Below are 24,331 nucleotides of genomic sequence, written 5' to 3'. Positions count from 1 at the left end.
GGCTGTTCCCGCGGTCGGCTCCTGGGACGGGCGCCGCCATCTTGCTTGTGGCATTAGGCAGAAGGGAGCAGGGTCTGATATAACCTCTGATTGAAGGTTGGGCCTGTGACATCACTGCCTGGAGGAATAAAAGGCTGGGCCGCCTATCCTCCAATGCTGCTGCTACTTCTGCTTTCTGCTCAGTGTCCTGCTGACAGCCAGTGAGAGTGTACACAGCTCCAGGTCTCTCTGAGTCCTGTTCGCAATCAGAAGCATCTCGTTATCCTTTCAAGTGCCTCCTGAGTTCAGTTTACCTTACAAGTGTCTCCTGAGTTCCGTTAACCCTTCAAGTGCCTCCTGAGTTCTGTTTATCTTCCAAGTGTCTCCTGAGTTCTGTTAACCCTCCGAGTGTCTCCTGAGTTCTGTTAACCCTCCGAGTGCCTTCTGAGTTCAGTTCACGTTTCAAGTGTCTCCTAAGTTCTATTATTATTTCAAGCGTCTCCTGAGTACAGCTATATCCATCTGTTCCAGCCAGCGTCCTAATCTCCTTGGAGGCTCCTGATTGGAGGGCCGCGACCTGCTGGGTGGACGCAGCTAAGTCCAAATCCCCTTGCGGGGGTCCCTGGTGAAAACCGCCACTCAGTTAGACTCTGCGCCTCTGATTAGGAGTATAGCCAAACTCCTTGGAGACTCCTATGAGAGGCCAGTATATTCGACCAGCAGTTCTTTCTCCACCATTGGCATCCGTGTCAGAATCCACGCCCCCAGTGGATCCACAACAATCCGTTGTGACACAGGGTTTTGTCCCTTTGTGATCCTCAACCTTGTCAGGACACAATATCATTCAGTTTGTATTCCAATTGTATGGCCGTCTAAAGCAAATTGCGCCACTCCTGAACGAAGAAAGGGCCCAAAAAAAAATTAGAAACAAAGTTATGATGTCACCACAATCAACCGGTCCTTTAGAGCGGGAGACAAGGTGCTAGTACCCACTACAGAAAGTAAAATGTATGCTCAATGGCGAGGTACTTATGAGATCATAGAGGCGGTGGGACCGGTTAGTTACAAGGTTCGATAGGCGGATATACAAATACAACAAATAGCAGTGCTAGTCCCTATAAATATTGGATTGACTTTAGAAAACCAATATTAACTGAAAGGTAGTATTTCATTTATTGTACTACTTCATTACATTTAAAATGAATAAATGAAGAAAATAATTTTTGACACAGCTAAATCATCCCACTGTCCATTCCTATGTACACCTGGATCGGTAGGAATATCTCAGGTTAGTACAGTTACCATACGCCTCTCATGGATATAGGGCTCAAAGTCCTCAGCAAATTGCTGGAATATCAATCCCTTACAGCAATGGAGATTATAGTCCCTTTTGTAATCCAAATAAGCATGTGGGAGTGGATAAACATGGTGGTTGACAGACCTGAGAGTGCCACTGAAGGTTGAATTCCTCCAGGCTGGTCCAGGCAGTGAATTGGGGATGTGGATTGCTGTGTCTAGTCATCCCCCTGATGCGTTTAGCTGATAACAGATGTTTCAAAGGTACATATTCTCGACAGGAGGATAGATGGAGGGGGGTACAAATTTACCCTATAAACCTGTTAAATTATTTGAAGGAAATTGCCAGTAGCCGGTCCTGAAGCACGTGCTTCTTCAATGCAGGACGCCGACGGCTAAATAAAATGCAGCAACAGCTGGTGAGCAGGGCCGCCACTAGAAATGTTGGGGCCCGGGACTGACCTACAGTCTGGGCCCCCAGCGGTACAGCGCCATACCTCTGGCCGCCCCCCCCTCATACCCGCCCCTGCCTGCCAGCACCCGCCTCCCCCTGCCTTGTCCCCATTACTTACCATCACCCGCGTCGCGCATCATCCTCCGGCTCCTTCAGTGTCCACGGTCAGGTCCGGAGCACACACTGCACAGTGCACCAACACCACCAGTCACACCCTAGGCGTGGGAGCAGCGCTTACACACAATGTTTGGTACAATATATAAATTTTTACTGAATAAAATCAAACATAAAATCAATCACAGTATCTGGGCAATTGCCGGCTGACATGTAAAATAAGTTCTTCACAACACAGGAAAATATGCTCAATGTGGATGGGCCCAGTTGGGACGTACTGGTGGGGGAATGGGGGGAAAGAGGGAGGAAAGTCACAGGTAAGTGCACTTTACCAATTGGTAGGAGGTCTTGATGTCCACTTCTTGGATCCCTTTGGGGTTCCATATTCCCCCCCCCCCCGCCAAGATCATACAGACGAGGGGTACCAATACAAGCGGAAGCCGATCCTCCTCCAATGGCTGGTCAAGTGCCGTACTCAATTGCGAGGACTCCAACACCAGTTGAGTGGAAACCATTGGACATCAAGACCTCCTACAAATTGGTAAAGTGCACTTACCTGTGACTTTCCTCCCTCTTTCCCCCCATTCCCCCACCAGAACGTCCTAAGTGGGCCCATCCACATTGAGCATATTTTCCTGTGTTGTGAAGAACTTATTTTACATGTCAGCCGGCAATTGCCCATATACTGTGATTGGTTTTATGTTTGATTTTATTCAGTAAAAATTTATATATTGTACCAAACATTGTGTGTAAACCTATTCTCTTAGTGCTGCTCCCACGCCTAGGGCGTGACTGGTGGTGTTGGTATTCTTTTCTGTGGGGACTAACTATCCCCCTATTGAGCAGCAGCTAACCTAAAGAAAGACAACTCCTGTCAAGCGCCTGAAAATTCCTTGGAATTATTCCTTGGAAACCTTTTTCTCTTGTCACTGCACAGTGCAGCCTGCAGAGCGCCGAGACCCTCTGTGTCCTAGGCCGGGCGCTCTGCAGGCTGCACTCTGTATTGTGAGTGCTGGTGGAGGCTGAGTACGGGTGTGTGTGTGTGGGGGGTGTGGGCAGCTGCCTGGGCCCCTCCAGAGGCCCAGGCAGGGGTCCGGGACAGCTGTGCCCAGGGCAACCCCCTGCTGGCGGCCCTGCTGGTGAGCCAATCAGAGCTCGTGTACCGGCAGCTGCTCTGATTGGCTAACGATACACAAGTTCTGATTGGCTCAAAAGCCGGTGCAACATTTTATTTGGCTGCCGGCATCCTGCATTGAAGAAGCCTGTGCTTTGGGACCTGGAACAGCTGTACCCACAGCACCCCCCTGTCAGCGGCCCTGCAAGGAAGTGATCTGAAGCTGCATCCGCTTACCTAGTAAGCAGTGGAGCCCGCCGGTAATTTTTATCACCTGCAGTTTTTATCTACCTGCTTGCCTGGAGCCCGCAGTGTGTGTATTATTGGCATCATTGGCTTATTGGAGCAGACAAGTGACAGGAGGAAAACATCGCTTAGCCAGCCACACACACCGCACGTGGCATGGCATATATCTGACAGATGCTTATTTGGGAGCACAAGTACGCTGTCAACATGGATAACAGCGATACAGCAGTGATAGAACCAGGAGAGGTAACTGTGGTGACTAACTGATTACAGTATATTACAGCAAGCAGTCTATCTCACTAGTGCAGTTGCACGTCGAAGTTTAAGCCTCCCAGTGCCCTCCACTATGACCCGGCCTGGTTACCTGGGCGTCTGGTCGGGTGTTCGTCAGGAGAGGAGGCCTCGCTCTAGGGTGCACCGGGCGAGGTGTCCAGGTCACTGCGGCTCGGCTATGTTTATCGGCGGCTTTGAGGTCCCCAGGCTGGTGTGTGCTGCCCTCTTGTCTGGCCGAGGCAGCACAATCCGTGCGGGTGGCGGCTGGGACACTGCATCGCACTTCAGCAGTAGGCCCCAAGATGGCGGGCGCAGCCGGAGGGAGCTCCGAGAGTCGCAACCCGAAGGAAGGGAATGAGTCCTCTCCCCAGCTCTGCAACTATCTCGGAGGGCTCCCGGGGGCTTCCCACGTAAGTGGGGGTGCAGAGGTGTGCAGGGGGTCGAGTGGGGAAGGTATTTTGGGTGTATGGTGTGTCGGAGCTCTGAGGAGCTACGTCCATATATAGACTTGATTGCGGGCACTAAAACAAAGACAGGGTGGACGGCTGACCTAATGTGACGTCTGCCCGCCCCCGGCACACTTCATCCCACCAGCATTTGCATGGGAACATTTTCATGTACCAGCACCACCACTGCCCCTCCCCGCTGCAAACTGCCCTGCAACAATGTAAGCCTCCGAGGCCGATCAGGGTTTGCACATAGGAGGTTATTCTGATCGTAGCGGCCAAACGTGCGTACGTTCCAAATTAACGTACGCTCTCCGTACGCGGCCGTTGGGGTTAAGTCCACCCACAAGTCAGCCGCATACGTACGGCCAGAAACAACGTCAAAGGGGAGTGGCGTACAATTGAGCGTACGCCAACGTACACGGACGGACCAGCCCTTACACTCCGACAACTGGCGTACAACAGAGCGTACGCCACCGTTTACGGACGTCTCTCGTCCGTCTTCCCACCGACTTCTTGCGGCTATCTGAGCGTACGCCAGCTTGCACGGACGGGTCCCTATTGTTTTCAATAGAAAACTCAGCTTATGTCACCGCTCGTGAGAGTGAGCGTACGTCCGTGCACGCTGGCATACCCTTCACATATATGGACCTGCAAATCTTGCCTTTCAACTACAAATCAGACAATTAATTAATTATTCTAATTGTTATTCAATTATTGTTTTCTATTAACTCAATTGTCTACCTTAATAAAGACCCTAATAAAACAACATTTTAACCCTCATTACATGTATATTTGTTATGTTCTAATGTGGCATTTTAATCACTATCTATGTGTCCCCATATTGCTGTTACTTTTAAATCAAGTTATGTTGGTGTTTCTGTATATGTACTAAATTATGTCCATAATTAGTTTGTCTAAAATGTGTAACATGTATACCTACCCTGATGTTATGTGTGATGTTTTAATCTAACAACATTAAACCTTCATGCATTTTCACTATGTGTTATTTTACTCAAAAACACACACATTCACACATCAATCATTACCCCTCACCTCAAATTACAAATATAACTTACATTACACATCTGTATGTACCTACCCTTACAAGCCCTCTAACATATTTATTATTAAAAACACAGGTAATTTCTAACAGAATATAAACTTTTATTTTGAACAAACATAATAAGGGGGGGGGGGGATAAAAATAAATTAAATGAGGGCCTCCAGTTGGCCAAAAAGAATATATAAATATAGGAGGGTCAGGAATATTTCCCTCATGATCCGTGCCACCTCCTCCTGGTGCTGTTCAGTGTCTGTAGTAAAGGGATAAAAAAAAAAAAAATAATATATAACATACACAAATGTTTGTTGTATTTGTACATAATAAAAAGTTGTGAGTTATGTGTGAAGGCCACATACATTTTTAAACTACATTGAAGATGGGTCTGCTGTAAACACAGTACTAAAAAATAATATGTTAACACACACATACTGTACATAGTAAATAACATTAATTAAATTACTCCTTCTTGGATGAATGTATGCTGTATCCCAATTGGTAGTTTGGTTTTGGGGGACTCTCCTCTAACCTCACAATTAGGCTGTGCTATTTAAGGGTTATGACATTGTTGCGGCTTAAGCACTCCTTACTATTTTAAATGTAGGACATTGCTGTACAAATTATAGGCCTAAAGCTATGTTTGTAAAGCATGCATCCGCATGGCCTCACACACTATTAACAAAACAATCTATAAATTTATGTTGCACATCATGCTGGGAAGTGGAGTTACCCAACACCTGGAGCCACATAACTACAACACCGCTAATGTCGGATATCTCATTGGATGTACTGTTATGTCAATTATTCAAGGGGTGAGGCATGGCCACACTCCAAAAAACCACCAAGGGGACCCTTGTTCCTGGAGAAGGACAGGCCACACCTCATGGTCGCCCCTGCAGTGATATGTTGCAACTAATGTTGATGTTGGATACACATATGTGGTTGTTGTGATTGTTTATGTGTAGAAATGTGTAGGTAAACATTAGACACATTATTTACTTACGGCTAGTTGAGTCATCCTGCTCGCCGCTGGTTGGGTGTGCGGTGGTTGGGGGGGTCAGGAGCAAGGGGGATGGGATAGGACTTTGGATACTGGTAGTGGGTTGGAGTGGGGATTGGAGAGGTTTGGGGGTGGGTGGTGGAGAGGTGTAGGGAGGTTGGAAATGGGGTGGGGAGGGGGTGGGGGTAGGGGTGTGGGTGGGAGTTGGGGAGGGGGTGGGGGTTGGGGAGGGGGTGGGGGTTGGGGAGGGGGTTGGGGTGGGGGTTGGGGAGGGGGTGGGAGTTGGGGTGGGGGTTGGGGAGGGGGTGGGGGTAGGGGTGTGGGTGGGGGTAGGGGTGTGGGTGGGGGTTGGGGAGGGGGTGGGGGAAGGGGATGGGGAAATTTGGTGGGCCCCAGCTTGACCCATTGTCTCCTCCTCTTCCTCCTCCTCTTCCTCCTCCTCTTCCTCCTCCTCGTCTGGCTGCTCCTGGGCTGCCTGCTCCTGGGCTGCCTGGTCCCGGGCTGCCTGCTCCCGGGCTTCTATGCGGGCTCTTGCCCGTGCTGAAATGTTCATGTTGATGGCATAGAAATCGAAGATTGGGTTTCATAAAAAAGGGGGAAAGAAAAATGCACATTAGTCATGCTCATAACCTTCCAAATTATCATTGCTGTTATATTTCAGACATTTATCATGCAAACTAATTGATATGCTACACCCAAAAACTGAGCAACTACTTAAACCCCCCCATACACCCCCTATACACCCCCTATACACCCCCTATACACCCCATATACACCCACATACTCAGGAACATATTTATAAAAAGTACAGAAAACATTGCAAAAAAACGCAGACATACTAGTAAATAAAAACTTACATCGGGCAATATGGCGGCGAAGTGAAGAAAGCAACACTGGCTGCCGCCGGCGCAGGTCAGACCAGCGCCGCTCAACTTGGCCCAGGCTTCTGTGGACGCCGGTCCGGGCGAAGATTAGCCGGCGGGCAGCATTATATGCCCGCCGCTTGTCCATGTTGGACACATATGGGCCCCTGGGCCCCAGGCGCCGGTCCATGACCTCAACCAAGGCCAACAGCTCCTGGGTAGAAAACGCCCTAGCCCTGGTTGAAGTCATAGTGGCAATGGCGCAGTTATTAATTGCAGGTACATATATCACTTTTGGTGCTTGCTGATTGGTGTAAAAACTTGTTTGTTTAGTATTAACTTTATTAATCCTTCTTACATTAACAAACTGGATGCGAATAGAAACTTACGCGGACCGTTCCGATATACACACACCATAACCAACAGCATGCATTCAATGTATAGAGAGGAACTGTATATACAGTGTGCGTAAAAGAATACACGCAACCGTCTACTAATAAATACGCTGCTAAAAGGGTCACAATGCAACATGTTGGTGTATGACAATTTCAGACTCATGACATATGTAAGGAAAGCATTATAACGTGATGTTTTGAAATGTGACTCACAAAGCATACACAAACTCCAACAGATACCAGCTGACAACACTCATCATTGGAATGACAGGTGCTCACATTTCACGATGTAGCACACAATGCTCCACAACCTGTGTATGTGCATATACAGGTGATTGATCAGGTGCGTTGAGACCTGCGTAATTTAAGCGGCAATTATCGGCGGGAAATATCGGCGTAAATTAGCTACTACATTGCGGGGAAAAATATACGCCCCCTTGTTCATGGCGGGAGATTAACATATAAATATTCAGTCAGATGCAGGCCAGAATTGCTGCAAACATGTCTAACTCAGACGATTCCGCAGCTGAGGACGCTCTACAGAGAGCTACAGCAGAATCCCTGCTTGAAGCTTTGCAGAAGAGGGAACAGGAGCGGAGAAGGAGGGCTCCAGAGAGAAGTAGCCTGCAAGACCAAGCGGGCCCCTCACTAACAGCCCCTGTTCAACCTCCACCAGCTCCACAAGGGCCAAGCAACCAGCCAGAACAAGAGGTTGCATCTCTCCAAACAGGTGTGACCCAGCAGGTGCATGGTGAGAGAACTGGGGCCACCAGAAAACGAGCTGCAACATCTAGGGTGAGGACTGAGCAGGATACCACCACCAAAAAGAGAAACCCTGCATTTGTAGAGGCAGAATTAAGAATTTTAGTGCCCAGAGCACGCGAATGGATCGAATTGCCAACCAGGAAGCCGGGTGCCAGTGCAAGGAGAAACCTTTGGGACAAGATCACAGAGGAAGTGAACCAGGTGTCACCAGTGGTCAGAGATTGGCTAGCGGTGAAGAAAAGGCAAGTGTGTTTGTCCCCCTGATAATGTCATATGTGTGTACATATGTTACATGTATGTTTTGAGAATAATAGAAAGGTGTGTTTGTAGATAGTGCTACACTTCAATGTCACATGTGAACACAACCATGTCTAATAACCCACATTGATATATGAAACATGCACCATTGGTGTGATGTGAGGTTATGGGCACAGTTCTGCTCATGTGAAGTATGTGAAGTATGTGATGGGACAAGAGAAAGTGTGTTTTGGAAAGAGTTGTTGTAACATGTTCCATATGATGCAACTGAAACAAGAATGACCAAACTGTGCACATGTAGCTGGTGAGAAACTACACATCCCAGTATGCCATCCCATAGTTAAATGACTCCATAATAACCACACTGTCAAGCTATGGTGGAATGTGTAGTTTCACAACAGGTGGAGGTGCATAATTTGGCCATGGATGATGTCATTTCTGCATAGTGATCTATGTATGTGCATTTAGTGGCCTAATGAATGAGATGAGACACTGAAATGCCTCCTAATGGAGACATTAATGTGTGTGTGGGACACATATGGCTAAAAAACATAAGATCACCCACACTAGGAAATGTAACGTAGTCATGATGTTCACTAGCACAGTGGTGCACATATCTCATGGTGATATTTGTATTTTTAAACTTGTAGGTGGACAGACTTCAAAACGACACTGAAGAGGAAGATTACTGACCGGTACAACCACAGCATGTCCACCGGGAGAGGTCCTATGCCCGATAATTTGGAGTATACCCCCCTGAAGCAGGACGCCTTGGACGTCATTGATGTGGCCAAGGTCAGGGGGATCTCCAATATGGACAGTGAGCTCCCGGCGGAGGTCTTTGATGCTGCTTTTGATGGTAAGTCACAGTAATGCATTGTATTTTGAAAGATATTTTTTAGTGCGTATGTGATGGTGACATTGTTTTCAATTATTATCCTAGCAGAAGCAGAAACCCAGGATGAACCGGCAGCATCTTCCTCTGCAGAGCCACAGGTGGAGCAAGTGGTCCAGCCTCCACCAAGAAGACACCCCCAGCCCCAGCCACAGGAGACATGGGATGAGAGCGTGATGGTGATGCTGGAGAGGATTGAGCAGCAAGGGGTGGATGCTGCGCTCCGTCAGCAGCAGATTGGGGAATTTTTGGAGGATTGGAAGGCCACAAACAGGCAGCAGTGTGAGGCCTTCAACCGCATGAATGACACTCTGGCGGCTGGCATGCAAAGCATTGGCCAACACCTCAGCCGCCAGAATGACATTCTTGCGGAGCTGCTGACCACCGCCAGGTCCCTAAGGGACAATCCCCCATCTGCTGGCCCACCCCAAGCTGCTCCCCAACCTTCCACCTCTGCTGACCCTCCTGTGTCCACTAGGGGAAGACGCCGCAAGCCATCTGAGCCAAAGGCCCCTGTCCCCAAGGCCCCATCTAAAAGGGGGAAAAAAGGGCCCAAATAATGAGACTTGGTTCACTTCCTCTGTGGTTGGACCCCAAATGTTTAAATTGCACTGGACAGCCACTTCCTGAGTTGGCCATCGATCCATTTTCGTGCCATGGGCATTAAAGTTCTTATTTTGACCTCTACAAATGCAGGATAAATTTTTGGTGGTGTGTATCTTGCTTAGTATTCACCCTGGTTGTTGCAGTACGTATTCTGGTGTCCCCATTTCTTTCACCATTGCATTTGCAGGGTAACACATGTTTGGAGATATGCAACCTCTTGTTCTGGCTGTTTTTTTATTTTTGTGTCTATTTTATTTGTTTATTTGATTTATGACATGAAAGTGTCAAATAAGCTGTGATGCTGAACAGCAAATAAATTTATTTTACCAATTAAAACAAAATTGTTGTATGTGTAATTTCTTGTGTGAAACAAATACTAGATTTATGTGTACTTACTGACCAGGGTATTTTTGAACATTTATTGAAGTGTGGTAGAAGTTTCCCATGTGTAACCCTCTCCATGGCCATTCCCATGTTCCTATCCAACTTTTCCCTGCTAATTAGTTTGTGTCAGCACATGTGCAGAGCAACTTAATAGGTGAGAAAGCAGTTTGTGTGCAGGTGAGGTAGCTCCTACAGTAGTAGGTAAAAGCAGGTCCAGAACAATGCTTTCCTCATGGAGTGGGTGAGGCAGACAAACAAGGGTCAAAAGGTACATTTGTGTAGGAATGCATATGTGTCCTCCCTAAAAAAAGATGTGTGAATCGGCCAAACATGATAAAATAGCTTGTGAACAAACATGTATAAGTTTTTAAATATATATGATTTTACAGTGTCATAAGCAGATGTAGGAATCCTTTGTTAGAGAGATGTGAGTGCAATAATGTGATTGGTGGCATCTTACATCCAGAGTGTAGTCAAATCCAATTCATAGCAGATCAGATAGTGGTACAGTTCTGTATTTTGGGTACTATACAAAGATTGTGTGCAAAATAGTGGGCATGGGCTTAAAACATTGCTGAAACATCCTTTGTAGGTGTTAGATGTGGTTTATGTTATTGTATCATAAATACAAGACCTATGTTTGTATTAGAGTGAACACGTTGACACATGTCGACTTGTGTAGATTGAGTGTGCTACTTTGTAAAGTCTATGAAAGCACGTAGTGAATGTGTATAACTGTTTAGCAAATAGCTACCTTAGCATATATAAGCAGGTCTTAAAAAGATTCTTACCTTAAATTAAACAAACCTTTAAATGTAGAGAAGTATAGAAAGATAAGCTTCCAATGTGTTTGAGTGCTGTGTGTGGCTTGCAGGTAGTAAAATCATGGTTTGGACTTAATAGACTGCAGCATTGCTTATTACATTCAGGTGTATGTGTTTGAGTAGTAATCAGCGTTAATTAGCAAACCCAGGCGCACGCTGGCATGCGGTATCTGTAGGGGTGGTCTGAGCTGGCGGTTGGCGGCCGCCTGTTTTGTGTCCGAAATGAACGGTGCTTTAGGCGATCGTGCGGTAGTAGCACCGCTCATTTTTGGTGCACACCCCCGTGTACGCCCATATTTACGCCCATTTTCCCTCATTATTTCGGCCGCTCCCCTCAACACGCCCCTATGCCGCCCCCAATGCCCGTACACTCGCGTACAGGTTTTTTCGCACGTATAGACCCGTCCGTAAGCGTTGTGTTGTGCTCGCGCCTGCGCATTAGCGAATGTACGCATGCGCAGATCATGAAAAACCCCGGAACGTACGCGTACGGCCCGGCCGCACCAACCAGAATAAGGCCCATAATCACAAATGCGCATGAGCAAACCCCTACCATCTGGGCAGCAGCTAATTTTGGTTTACCGCAAGTGAACCAGAATCGGCCCCATTGTCTCCGAATCAGTTGTATTATGGCTATGTCTAGCAGAAACATAGTCACACATTGAGGTGTGTAATGTGATCAGATATCTGAGAGAAAATGTCATCTGAAAATCATTGTCAGCTTGTTTAGGTGTACAGTAATAACATTGGGGTTTATTCTAGTTCATTCTTTCTGACAAAATCCTTCTTAGATGGACAAAACAATGTGCACTGCAGGGGGGCAGATATAACATGTGCAGAGAGAATTAGATTTGGGTGAGTTATTTTGTTTCTGTGCAGGGAAAATACTGACTGCATGATTTTACACTTCAATATAGATCTCACTTTGAAGAAAAACCCCACCCAAATCTAATTCTCTCTGCACAAGTTACATCTGCCCCACCCGCAGTGCACATGGTTTTGTCCATCTAAGAAGGATTTTGTCAGAAAGAATGGACTAGAATAACCCCCATTGTGTCATTGAAGTAGGTTTGCACGAGAAAGCCAGACCACACTCAGCTAACCATATACCTGCATTTTGATGTAGCTACTTGGACCATACAACCCTGATCTGATACTGAGTGATTTCCATAGCTTTGGATTATTGAAGAAGTACCTGGGTGGAAGCAGAGGCAAATTTAGGTGTCACGCCGCCCCTAGGCACAACATTTTTGGCCGCCCCCCCACCTATTTTATTTTGTATTATTAGGTTATAACAATTAATATGTCCCCCTTCCATTGGTGTCAGCCATTTCACCCTTCCCATGTCAGCCATGTCCTCCTTCCCCTGTGTCAGCCATGTCCCCTTTCCCCTGGTGTCAGCCATGTCCCCCTTCCCCTGTGTCAGCCATGTCCTGTGTGGTTGTCATATACCGTTTAGTCTGGATACTCTGGCTGCTACTACTGCAGTTCCTGATCAGGTCGGGATGATGAGTGCTCCCACCAGGGGAGGGGGAGCCGCCAAGTTGTTCCCCCAGCTTGGTGTCAATAATCAGCATATGAGCAGTGGCAGCGCTGGGGCTGGCACTGGGTGAGGGAGCCACTAAACTCATTGCTGTGTCATACAATCAGCTCTGGGGCCGCTGACGTGGGCCTCACTGTAAAAAAATAATAATTCAAGTGGGTGCAGGGGTTTGTCTGTGCTGTGCCGCCCCTAGGCACGTGCCTAGTGGGAAATCCGGACTTGGGTGGAAGATGATTGACAGTGAGGTTCAGCAAGCCTTCATGCCCTGGGTTCAGGCACTTGACACTGATTTCTTCCATGCCTGGATAGATGACTTAAGCCCTGTACACACGGGGGAGATATATTGCTCAGCCATATATTGCTGAGCAATATATGGCTGAGCAATATATTGCTCAGTTTCTCCTTTTCATCAGCGACCAAAGATGGTCGCTGATGAAAAATAAACTGCCGGGGGGGAAGCCCGGCAGTGGTAATCAGCTGGTCGCAGGAGCATGTTCCTGCGACCAGCGATCACTACAGTGGTAAAAACGGGAGCGCGCACCCGGCGATATGTCGCCGGAGCACACTCCCATCGTGGGCAATATGGTCGCTTAGCGACCATATTTCCCGCGATATTGTACAAAATCGCCACCCGTGTGTACGCACCTTTAGGTTACCATTTGATGTTTAGATAAGTAAAGGAACTATATATGAAACAAATTATCTGTACTTAGGCCACACTGATGATTGTACACATACATTTTAAACAAGTTGTAAGCTATGAGAGGTATTGTTACTTTATTTGTTAAAACCACCCTCATACAGTACATCCTGGACAGAAAAAAAAAAAACAGCATAGTGTTATTCTAGGTTTTTTAGTTCATCAAATAGTGTTCAGTTCACTCCTGTTTAAACTATTAACTCCATCTTGGAAACTATAGCTATATAAGATTGTTACTTGAATATTACTTGTAAGAACTTTGGAGCACATGTTAGATCACAACCTTACATAGGCCCTTATTCAGATCTGATTGCAGTACAAATATGGTTGGGAAATGGGCAAAACCAGGTGCACTGCAGGTGGGGCATATGTAACATGTGCAGAGAGTTAAATTTGGGTGGGGTGTGTTGAAACTGAAATCTAAATTGCAGTGTAAAAATAATGCAGCCAGTATTTACCCTGCACAGAAACAAAATAACTTATCCAAATCTAAAGGCCAATACACACACTACGATGTCTTCTTAATGATGATGAACAACCCCATTATAAATCACCTCCTGAACAACCCAGAACAACTTCGTTCAGGGTCGTTTAGGAGGTTTATCTTTTAAAATCGTCTACTGTTTATGCTGTGAATGACGGACGACTACCAACGATGCGCGTACCCGTGAGTCGTTAAAGACCATAGCCATCGTCAATGCATGCAGGTCAATTTGGCTATGGTCGTTAACATTGTTTTTTTTTTTAATAGAAAAGATCCTGCATCGTTTGTGGTTGTTTGTCAGCCGTCGTGCACCAGTGATCACCTACAATGCTGAGGTCCTTCATTTTCACTTCAAGGGTGAAAATGAAAGATGGTAGTTAACGATGGGTCGTTACTGACACATCTTTGTGTGTGTGTATGGGCCTTTACTCTCTCTGCACGTTACATCTGCCCCACAAAATAAAGGCCATAGTGTAGTAGACAGGAATTGTTATTTTCCCAGATACAAAGATATACAGTACAACCTACTGCTGTAGGGAGAGGCCGTGAGGGGCTGGCTGAGGGCGAGCCGAGCACTCACTGCCTGAGGGAGGCTAAGCTGAACGATTTACGATTCCTTCCTTTCCTTTCCCGCCGCTTCAACTTACACGTCACAAATGCATCAGGCATTGGTCAGTACACTGACCAATGGTGCGCGAGAGTGGCTGCGTTGCACAGGAATAAGCTGTATGTTACCATGGAAACACATTTACCTCTGGTCCAATGCACGCGCTCATAAACAGAGCGTCCTGCCCTGCTCGTCTCGTTACTAAGGGAACGGAATAATCCACTGTGCGCAGCAGGAGAGGGGTGACCGTACGGAGGAAGTGTTCTATTTTGCTGTCCTTGCCAACTTCACTTTGAAGTTTAGAATCCATAAAGATAATTTAATTAGTTAAACCATCGGCTCCGCCATTCACACACCCACTTCCGTTATTTCCTTTCTTTCATGCAGCGTGTTACTCAAACACATCCCCGGGGTAGCTCGTAGTTCCGTGCTGCGGCCGTTGGTGTGACTGAGCGATTGGGACGGGAGTTGTTGTAGCACGGGCCAGGTGGGGAGGCAGAGGGGCTCAGTCAGATCGGTTCCGGGGAGTTGGACCGGCAGCGTCTCGCTCCGTGTACTGCAGGTGTGTTCCCTTTCCTTCCTCATACGCACACACTGCACCGTGCCTCTGCCAATGCCGTGCCGAGCCAGGTGTCTTCTGTGCCCAGTGCGCGGTACTAGTCACCTGTTGTGTGCATTGGATAGCAGTCTCCCCTGCAATGTGCTGTAACTAGTTCTCCACACATTATAGTATTGGACATGTTTTTCAGACACAAGAATATAGTATATGTATAGGGCGGTAAAGCGAATAAGAAAATTAAGATGTTGAGGGAGATGTACTAAGCCTTGGATAAGGTGGATAGAGAAAAAGGGACTCATTTAACAAGGGTGCTGGATGACGCTCTGACTGGGGATCTCGACAGTCAGTATCCCGACATCGGAATCCTGACTGCTGGTGCTCCGACAGGGGGGATCCCAACTGACAGGCACTATTCTCCCTTGTGTGGGTCCACGACGCCCCATAGAGGGAGAATAGAACCTGTGGCGTGCCCACAAAGGGCTTCTTTGCACTTGCACCCCTGTTGGAGCAGTCGGGATACTAGCCGCCAGGACCCCCCCCTTTCGGAGCGCAATACCACACCCTTTACCAATGAGTGATAAAACTCGAATGTCTGTGATAAATTGAGCCCCAGCCAATCAGGCTCAGCACCCAACTGTTATGTGTTAAGCTTGTAGCAGTCATGTGAAAAATGACAGTTGGGGTTGTGATTGGCTGAAGCATCATGTAACATACATAGGGGCAGATGTATGATGGTGCGGTATAGGGGAGAAGGGGTATCAGCGCACAATATGTGCACTGATACTGCTTTTCCTCATGTATGAAGCGGCTAGTGTGCGCCCCTGTCCATATCGGCGCTGCTGTCTAAATGATAGCAGGCCGAATGTATGAACGGTCAGCATCTCTGACCGTTCTTCTCGCTGCTGCTATCGGCTTCGCCAGCAGCAGGCTGGCCGGTAAAGCCCTATCTGTTGGCTCTGGCTTGCACTGGGGATCTCGTGTGAGTAGCAAGATCCTGCGCAATCCCAGTTCAGCCGCCCAGGGGAAAGGACATAGCATGTCAGTGTAAACAGCAGGGGGACATCGCCGGAGGGGGGAGTTTGTTCTCCCCTGCTTCGGTAGACAAGATGTTAATACATCTTGTTGATGTTCCTTCTTGCTTCGCCTCGTTAATGAGGTGAAGCAGGAAGTATTATAGCGGCGCGCTATGGTCCGCTGTAATACATCTGCCCCATAATGAGTTTGAATACTGGGATAGATGTATTAAGCCTAATAAAGTGTAAGGCAATAACACACCAGCCAACTGTCATTTTTCAAACACAGCTGATTGGCTGGTGCACCTTCCTCTTTATCACCGCGTTTGCACTTTACTAAGCTTAATACATCATCCTAACTGGACCAAATGTATTAAGCCTTAACAAAAGATAAAGTGGAGAGTGGAAAAGAACTGCCATGTTTACCGGTTGTGTTTCAGACATGACAGTTAAGGGCTGTTTGGCTGGTCCTTTATCACTCTCTATTGTATTGCTTTTTGAGGCTTAAAACATTTGCCCCAATGGACCTTATTCAGGTCTGTTCGGAAGCCACTATGCATTCTCATAGGGGCGATGTTTTGCATTTCACATGTACAGAGACTGGGTGCGTGCGCCCACGGCAAACAAATTGTTTGTTGCATGCACCCAACATTGTGGGGCAGCAGGCCGGGGAACTCTCCCATGGGACGCCCAGCGTTTCATGGGCGTTCCCATGGAAATCGCTAGGTGACGTGTGCGCCATGGGCGGGCAGCTGACATCACCAGATGTCAGCTGCCCGCCCACTTCCTTCAGAGTGCACACACACATCTAAGGTTGCTCTGAGCAACCTTAGATGTGTGTGTGCCTTCCACGTCATTCTTTGGTCAGCAACCATCGAATGATGTGGGTGTTCCCCCTGCAGGGTGCAAAAGGATGTTTGTGTCAAACATCCCTTTACAGCCAGTGCGTGCGAACACACTGCGAATGGGCGGTGGCCAGGCCACCATTCACAAGGCGGGGTTTGGTGGACGAGTAACCCCCAATGTCTGTAGCATGGCGACTAGGAGCTAGTTGGCCTGACTTGAAGTAAATTGTATTTTTTTTAAAAAACCAGCAGAGGGTAAAGCCACCACGAATGCTGGGTTTCGCCCCACAATGTGCCCCGGCAAAAATTTGTATCCACATTGCTAAAGTGCAAGCGGCTCAATACACAGCCTGACTGAGAAGCCAGACACAGATCAACAGCATTTCAGGGTGAAACAGCTGAGTGTGAAGTCACACAGTCGCCTCAGCCCTCCTCCCACTCCCACAAAACGGTCCTCCACAGTTTAAGTGCTCGTGCATGTGCATATCTCTATTTATCATGTATATCTCTGTTTATCATTCTCCAAGGCTTATACCAGTTTACTTTTGTTTGCACTAAGTAGACTTTAATAGGACTTATATGCTATATGATAATCATATTAAAAAGAGTACCAAACAAGAAGCTGATGTCTGTATTGTAAACCAGCCATGATTGGATCTACATTTACCAACCTTCACACTGGGATTTGTTTCCTTTCTATGAAATTATAATTACCAGTTATTTATATACAGTAGCTCACATGTATCTTACGTAGCTTTTCAGAGAATAGTTGCCCCTACCTCAGTGAAGCTTACAATCTATATTCCCTACCATATGTATACACATACACACACACATTCATGTTAATTGTTTTTAAGCCAATTAACCTACCAAAGTATATATTTTCTGTCAGCCTGCGGTGGATACTAGGGACCGTGAGTATCCTTTGGTCTGGAGGACCGGGCTCCAAGGAGATGAATTTCTTTGAAAGAGAATGCAGCCTATAGCTCCTCCCCATACTCCCTTCATGTCCTCAGACACCATTTTTTTCCTTGGTGTTCTGAGGAACAGGGCACCCTGTAGGAAAGGGTTGTGTATTCAGCCCTGATTTTTTTTTCCACAACTTGTGGGGTTGACAGAGCCGCTGCGCCGGTTCTCACATCTCACCCGGGATGGCTGGCAGACGTTCCTCACTGACACTCACATCAACCAAGTCCCAGCAGACAGGGCCATTTTCAGCTACACTTCTAACGGAGAGGAGCTGGGCAGTCGCCCCCATACCTTAACGGTCTTCAGGTTCAGGTTAAACTGCCCTCACATCTCACTTCTATGTGCTGATGTGAGTAGAAAAGTGCCTCTAGATTATTAGAAAGACTGTATTTATATATACTGCAGTGTATTTTCTGTGTTTATTAATTGTATTAGTTTATTATTTTGCTGGTGTACTGTTTTCTCTAACAGGCCCGCGCTGTGTTTTTCACAGCAGCCGTATAGTCTACACTAATCTCTTAAGTAGGGCATAGTATACAGTGCTTTCTATATTTCTAATTCTCACTACATTCTGTGTAACTGTGTGTTAGGTTGTTTGTTATTACCCACACAATGTCTGTCAAGGATACATCGGTGTGGCGTAAGGAGGGTGCTGCTCCAGCGCTTCACACATACACATTTACTTTATGTAAAGAAAAAATTCTCATGCTTTAAGCGGGACCATACTGGCCTCTGCGACCATTGCTTAACGGGGCCTCTGGCTGCGTGGCCATCTTGGGTGCCGCTTTCTGTTGAACCGGAGTGGGCAGTTTCACTGTCCTTAGCTATGAAGGAGCTGGCTTTTCAGCTGGCAGCTGCGGTCTCATGGCTCCACCAGTGCCTGTGACCAACATGGCTGAAAAACCACCTTGGGTTCAGGGCCTGTCGCAGTCCATTCTGGGATTAGTCCACTTTTCCTACTCTCTACAACAGGCTTTGGGCGCATCTCATTCTCAGAGATCCGCCAGCCGGGAAACGTCTATATCCCAGCACATAAAGGATTTCCAAACTGAGGATTCCTCTGATGACCAGTCAGATTCAGAGGAACAAGTAGAGGTAGATGATTCGTCTGCTATACCAGGCTCTCACATGACACAAGCTAGCTTGTATAGCTTGATTAAAGCCATCAGAAAGGTTTTAAACATGAAAGATCCAGATTCTCTACATCGTTCGGATGTTCCTGTTTTCAAACGGAAAAAAAGGATCCTTCAGTTTTTCCTTAATCGGATCAACTGGATGGTTTCTTTCAGGAGGCATGAAAACATCCAAACAAGAAATTCCTAGTGTCCAGGCAAATTTCTGCATTCTATTCTTTAGCAGAAGATCATAAAAAGTGGGAGTTACCACCTCCTGTGGATGCCCATGTGACTGGGTTGGTTAAACCTACAACGTTGCCGATCCTGGATGTTACTTCAATTCGGGATCTGATCGACAAGAAAATAGAACAACATTTGTCCAGTTTATGCAGCGGCTTGGACTTCTATGGCAGTCGGTCAGTTGGCTGACTACCTTATGGCTTGCAATCTGGTACTCGTAGATCAGGTATATTGTCCTTTGTGGACAACATAAGAGAAGCAGGGTCCTATCTGGTTAAGTGTGGTTTGGACCTGGGTATTTGACTTCCACGGTTTCAGCATCATCGGTGGCTGCACAATGTACATTATAGCTCAGTTCTTGTAAAGCTGACAATGAATCTAAAAAGGTGTTGGAGGCATGGCTGTTTTCCGGTTCGGTACTTTTTGGTCCAAAGCTGGACAAAATTTTGACAAATATTGCAGTATCAAAGTCAGCTTTTCTTCCCTCAGATCCGCAGAAACCTAGGCAGAATACTTATCGGACTTTTTGTCCCCATAGTAAAGCATGATACCAGTCCTTTCTGCGAACCCAGTCTAAAGTCCAAGCCTAAACTGGGTTGGACAGGTCGACATCAGGCACCTAAACAGCCTGAAAAGCCAACGGCTTGCCATCAACATACAGTTACCTGTGGCTTCAGCAGTGGGGAGTCGGTTTATTTTTTTGCAGGAGTCTGTCAGAAATCAACTCTGGACTCTTGGGTCTTACAAGTAGTCTCAAACGTATACTCACTTACCTTTCAGTTCAGACCTCCGGTTCAGTTCTTTTTCAACCAGATTCTGTGTAGTTCGGAAGAAGGATGCTACTCTACAATCAGCCATTTAGACACTTCTGAAGTCACTGGTTATTGTTCCTGTACCTCTCAGAGAGGCTCCAGCTTTCACTCAAATCTTTTCCTAGTCTCCAAACCAGATGAATATTTCCATCCTATCCTAAATTTAAAGAGACTCAACGTGTTCCACAGGGTCCCAAAATTCAGAATGGAATCCCTACAATCCATTTTTCAATCCCTAGAACTGTAAGATTAAATTGCGTCCTTGGACATCCAAGAGACATACCTTCACATCCTGATCCAGGAAGATCACCAATGCTTCCTGCGATTTGCGTTGAAGGACACCCGCTTCAAATTTCAGGCCCTTCCTTTCGGACTCTCCACAGAAAAGAGAGTCCGAAAGAGAGTATTTACAAAAGTCATGGCTGTGATTGCGGCTCAGCTTCACCTACAAGGCGTTCGCCTTCTTCCATATCATAACGACCTCTTACTGCTTGGTAAGTCTCAGGAAATTCTTCAATCTCACCTTTAAATGATGATCAAGCTCCACCAATCTCACGGTTGGTTGATTAATTTGAGAAAATACAGTTTAGTTCGGGCCACGTCAGTTTAGTTCGGGCCTCCTTTTGGATCGCTGGGGTTGTCCTCAGGTGGACCTGATGGCTTTGCATCACAACAAGAAGCTTCCCATCTATGGGTCAAGGACAAAGGATCAACAAGCTTGCCTTGTGGATGCCCTCTCAGCTTCATGGCCATTCCAAATGATGTATGTTTTTCCTCCGGTACCACTCCTTCAACGTCTTCTACAACGCCTAAAGCTAGAAAGGGTAATGATGATTCTGCTAGCTCCAAATTGGCCGAGAAGGGCATGGTATCCAGACCTTCTCGATCTATCCATTGCTGCTCCATGGCCTCTGCCTATACATCCAGACTTACTGTCTCAATGCCATCATCCCTTCCTTAGCAAGTTAGCTTTGAAGGGATGGCTATTGAAAGGTCGGTCCTGAGGAAATGGTAGCACTATGGTAGCAGCCAGGAAACCATCCCTAAAATATACCATCGTATATGGCATAAATACTGTCACAGTCTCCCGAACCGCGGGAGTCTCTTACCGGGTCCGGGGACGTGGCTTCTGCGGGGGTCAGGCGGGGCGCTCCGGACACTGGCTGGGGCAGTCTGGGCGACGGCGGGCTGAGGCGGGAGGCAGGCGGCAGAGTAGCTGGCGGCTGGCATCCCTCTCTGCACAGTCCCCGTCAGCGTGTCTCCAGCTTCCGGGTACGCGGGCGCACGCTCACTAGGGGCGCGCGCGCCGCGCGTTCTGATGTTTAAAGGGACAGGCAGGAAATTGAACTGCCCAAGTCCCAGTATAAAGGAAGTCTCTGGCAGGCAAATCACTGCCAGAGTATAGGCTCACACCTACTCCAGCGTTATTGTGCCTTAGTGCTTGTCCCTATTGCTACTATTTGATCCGGCTTGTTACTGACTACTCTTCCGCTTAACCCCTTGTACTCCGCCTGTGACCTCCCGTGTATGACCCCAGCTCGCTCTCGACTACTCTCCCGTCTCATCCCAGTGTACCGCAACCAGTGTCTCCCGTGTATGACCCCAGCTCGCTCTCGACTACTCTCCCGTCTCATCCCAGTGTACCGCAACCAGTGTCTCCCGTGTATGACCCGGCTTGTTTTGGACCTTCGTTGCCTCTCCCCTGGGCTCCTAACTGACCGTATAATACCGACCCGGCTAGACGACCGCTCCTCCATATTGCCTATCTCCCCGCCACCAGCTCATAAAGGGAAACCTAACCAGAGGACCGTGACCGACGTGTCGAGTGCCGCAGAAGCCCAAATCCCAATTGGAGGGGTCACTGGCAGAAAACCCTCGGCACGGTTAGACTCCACACCTCTGCGTTAGGTCGAGCCAATTCCCGAGCTGAATAGGCAGGGATCCTAGTAAACTTGTGACAGAATACTCTGGCCCATAAATATGGATCCAGCGGCCGGTCCGTCTCCTAAGGAGCTTCTGGAGCATCTGCTTACAAGGGTGAACAAGCAGGAACAGGATCAGGCACAAATCATGCAATGTCTGCAGACCTTGATGCAACGCATAGAAGCCCCTCCGGCTCCGCCGCCCCCGGCACCACTTCCTCCGGTGGTTGCAGCAAGTGCCCCTTTGATTCGCATTCCGAATCCTGCGAAATTCGATGGAAATCCCAAGGAGTGTCGGGGATTCCTAAATCAGTGCCTCATCCAATTTGAAATACAAGCGGCATCCTTCCCGTCAGATAGGGCGAAGGTAGCCTACATGATTTCGCTACTCACGTGTCAAGCCCTGTCCTGGGCCTCTCCACTCTGGGAGAAGGATCATGCGGTGATTAATAACATCACTGAATTCATCACCGAGTTCCGTAAAGTGTTTGACGAGCCAGGTCGGGTGACGTCCGCCGCTTCGGCCATCCTCCGGCTGAGGCAAGGAACCCAGACTGTGGGGCAATACACGGTTCAGTTCAGGACCCTCGCATCCGAGTTAGGGTGGAACGAGGAGGCTCTGATGGCCACCTTCACACATGGGCTATCTGAGAAGATTAAGGACGAGTTGGCAGGTCGAGAGCCGTCGACTTCTTTGGACGACCTAATTTCCTTATGTACACGGGTGGACCTCCGTTACCAAGAGAGGGATAAAGAGAGGGAACAATCCCGAAGATTCAGTTTCAAGCTGGCACCCCGATTTGTTCCTCCAGCAACTAACCCTTCGTCAGCATCGGCTTCCGTGGCAAGTCAGCAATCGGAAGAACCCATGCAGATCGGGAAAGCTCGCCTTCCTTTCGCGGAGAGAGAACGAAGGTTTAAAAATCTGTTGTGCTTGTATTGCGGGGAATCAGGTCATCTCCTCTCTGCGTGTCCCAAGCGTCCGGGAAACGACAAGGCCTAACTGATTGTAAGGGGGTCAGGTTAGGCACGTTGTCTTATACCTCTTCTCGAGTTTCCGCAATCGGATTCACTATCGATGTAACCTTAAGTTATGGGAATTCCTCTATTACCCTCAAAGCCTTTCTAGACTCCGGCGCGGATGGTAATTTCATTACCGCAAGAAAGGCAAAACGCTTGGGACTTCCCAAGAACTGACGAACCCCTTGCACATCATAGGTATAGATGGCAATAGGTTGCCTTTTTCAAGTATTCGTTCTAATTCTGCAATGGTGCAGATGAGAGTGGGAATCCTACATCAAGAGTCCATCTCCTTCTTCGTGCTTCCCGCAGCGGAGAATCCCGTCATACTGGGGTTGCCATGGCTACAGTTACATTCACCTGTGCTGGACTGGAAGCGTCCTCAAATATTGGCATGGGGGCAAGAGTGTCAGGGGCGATGCCTTGAACAAATCAAACGACACTTCTGTACGGTATCTTCCTCCCAACTGGAGTCCGGGGGCAAACTCCCAATTGCTTATCATGCCTTTGCAGACGTTTTCAGCAAGAAGGAAGCAGAAAGACTGCCAGCCCATAGGATTTGGGACTGCGCCATCGATTTAGTTCCTGGGAAATGTCCTCCTCGTGGCCGAGTGTTTCCGTTGTCCATGGCGGAATCTCAGGCAGTATCAGAGTATATTAAAGATAATTTGGAGCGAGGTTTTATCAGGGAATCCAAGTCTCCAGCAGGAGCGGGCCTGTTTTTCGTCAAAAAGAAAGACGGGGGCCTTAGACCTTGCATTGACTACAGGGGGCTCAATGCCATCACGGTGAAAGATCGGTTTCCTCTCCCCCTCATCTCTGAACTCTTTGACAAAATCAAAGGGGCACGGTTCTTCACAAAGTTGGATCTCCGCGGGGCATATAACTTGATCCGCATTAGATCAGGAGATGAGTGGAAGACAGCCTTCAACACGCGGGATGGACACTTTGAGTACTTAGTGATGCCGTTCGGCTTGAGCAACGCCCCGGCAGTCTTTCAGAGATATATGAACCACATTTTTCAAGACTTATTGAACAAATTCGTAATCGTCTACCTGGATGATATTTTAATTTTTTCAGGGAACCTTCATGCACATCAGCAGCATGTTCAAGAAGTTCTAGGTCGCCTCCGTAAGCACCGGTTGTACTGCAAACTAGAGAAATGCTCATTTGAACAACAGGAAATGCCCTTCTTGGGGTTCATTGTTACCAGTTCAGAATTACGGATGGATCCAAAGAAATTGTCTGCAATCTCTGACTGGCCGCAACCAGTGGGGTTGAAATCTACTCAACGCTTTTTAGGTTTCTGCAATTTCTGCAGACAGTTTATTAAGAATTACTCTTCCGTGGTAGCTCCAATAACCAAGCTTACCCGCAAAGGAGAAAATACCAAGGAGTGGTCCCCGGAGGCCAAGCAAGCTTTTTCTTTACTCAAGCAACTTTTTGTGTCTGCGCCCATTCTAAGACGGCCCGATCCTGACAAACCCTTCTTTGTTGAAGTGGACGCATCTTCGGTAGGGGTGGGGG

General features: G+C 47.5%; 1 protein-coding gene across 1 annotated transcript in view; it reads left to right on the top strand.

Moving 5' to 3' along the window:
* Nucleotides 1-14,471: 14,471 nt before the first annotated feature.
* ULK4 (unc-51 like kinase 4) overlaps nucleotides 14,472-24,331 on the top strand; it is a 704,158-nt gene continuing 694,298 nt past the window's right edge. Inside the window, exon 1 of the mRNA XM_083188569.1 lies at nucleotides 14,472-14,871. The gene's annotated coding sequence lies outside the window, so the exon portion shown is untranslated. The remainder of the gene's footprint in view (nucleotides 14,872-24,331) is intronic.

Source organism: Crinia signifera, chromosome 5 (genome assembly GCF_055691185.1).
Source record: "Crinia signifera chromosome 5, ASM5569118v1, whole genome shotgun sequence".
Classification (NCBI taxonomy): Eukaryota; Metazoa; Chordata; class Amphibia; order Anura; family Myobatrachidae; genus Crinia; species Crinia signifera.
This window is presented reverse-complemented; position numbering and strand designations above follow the sequence as displayed.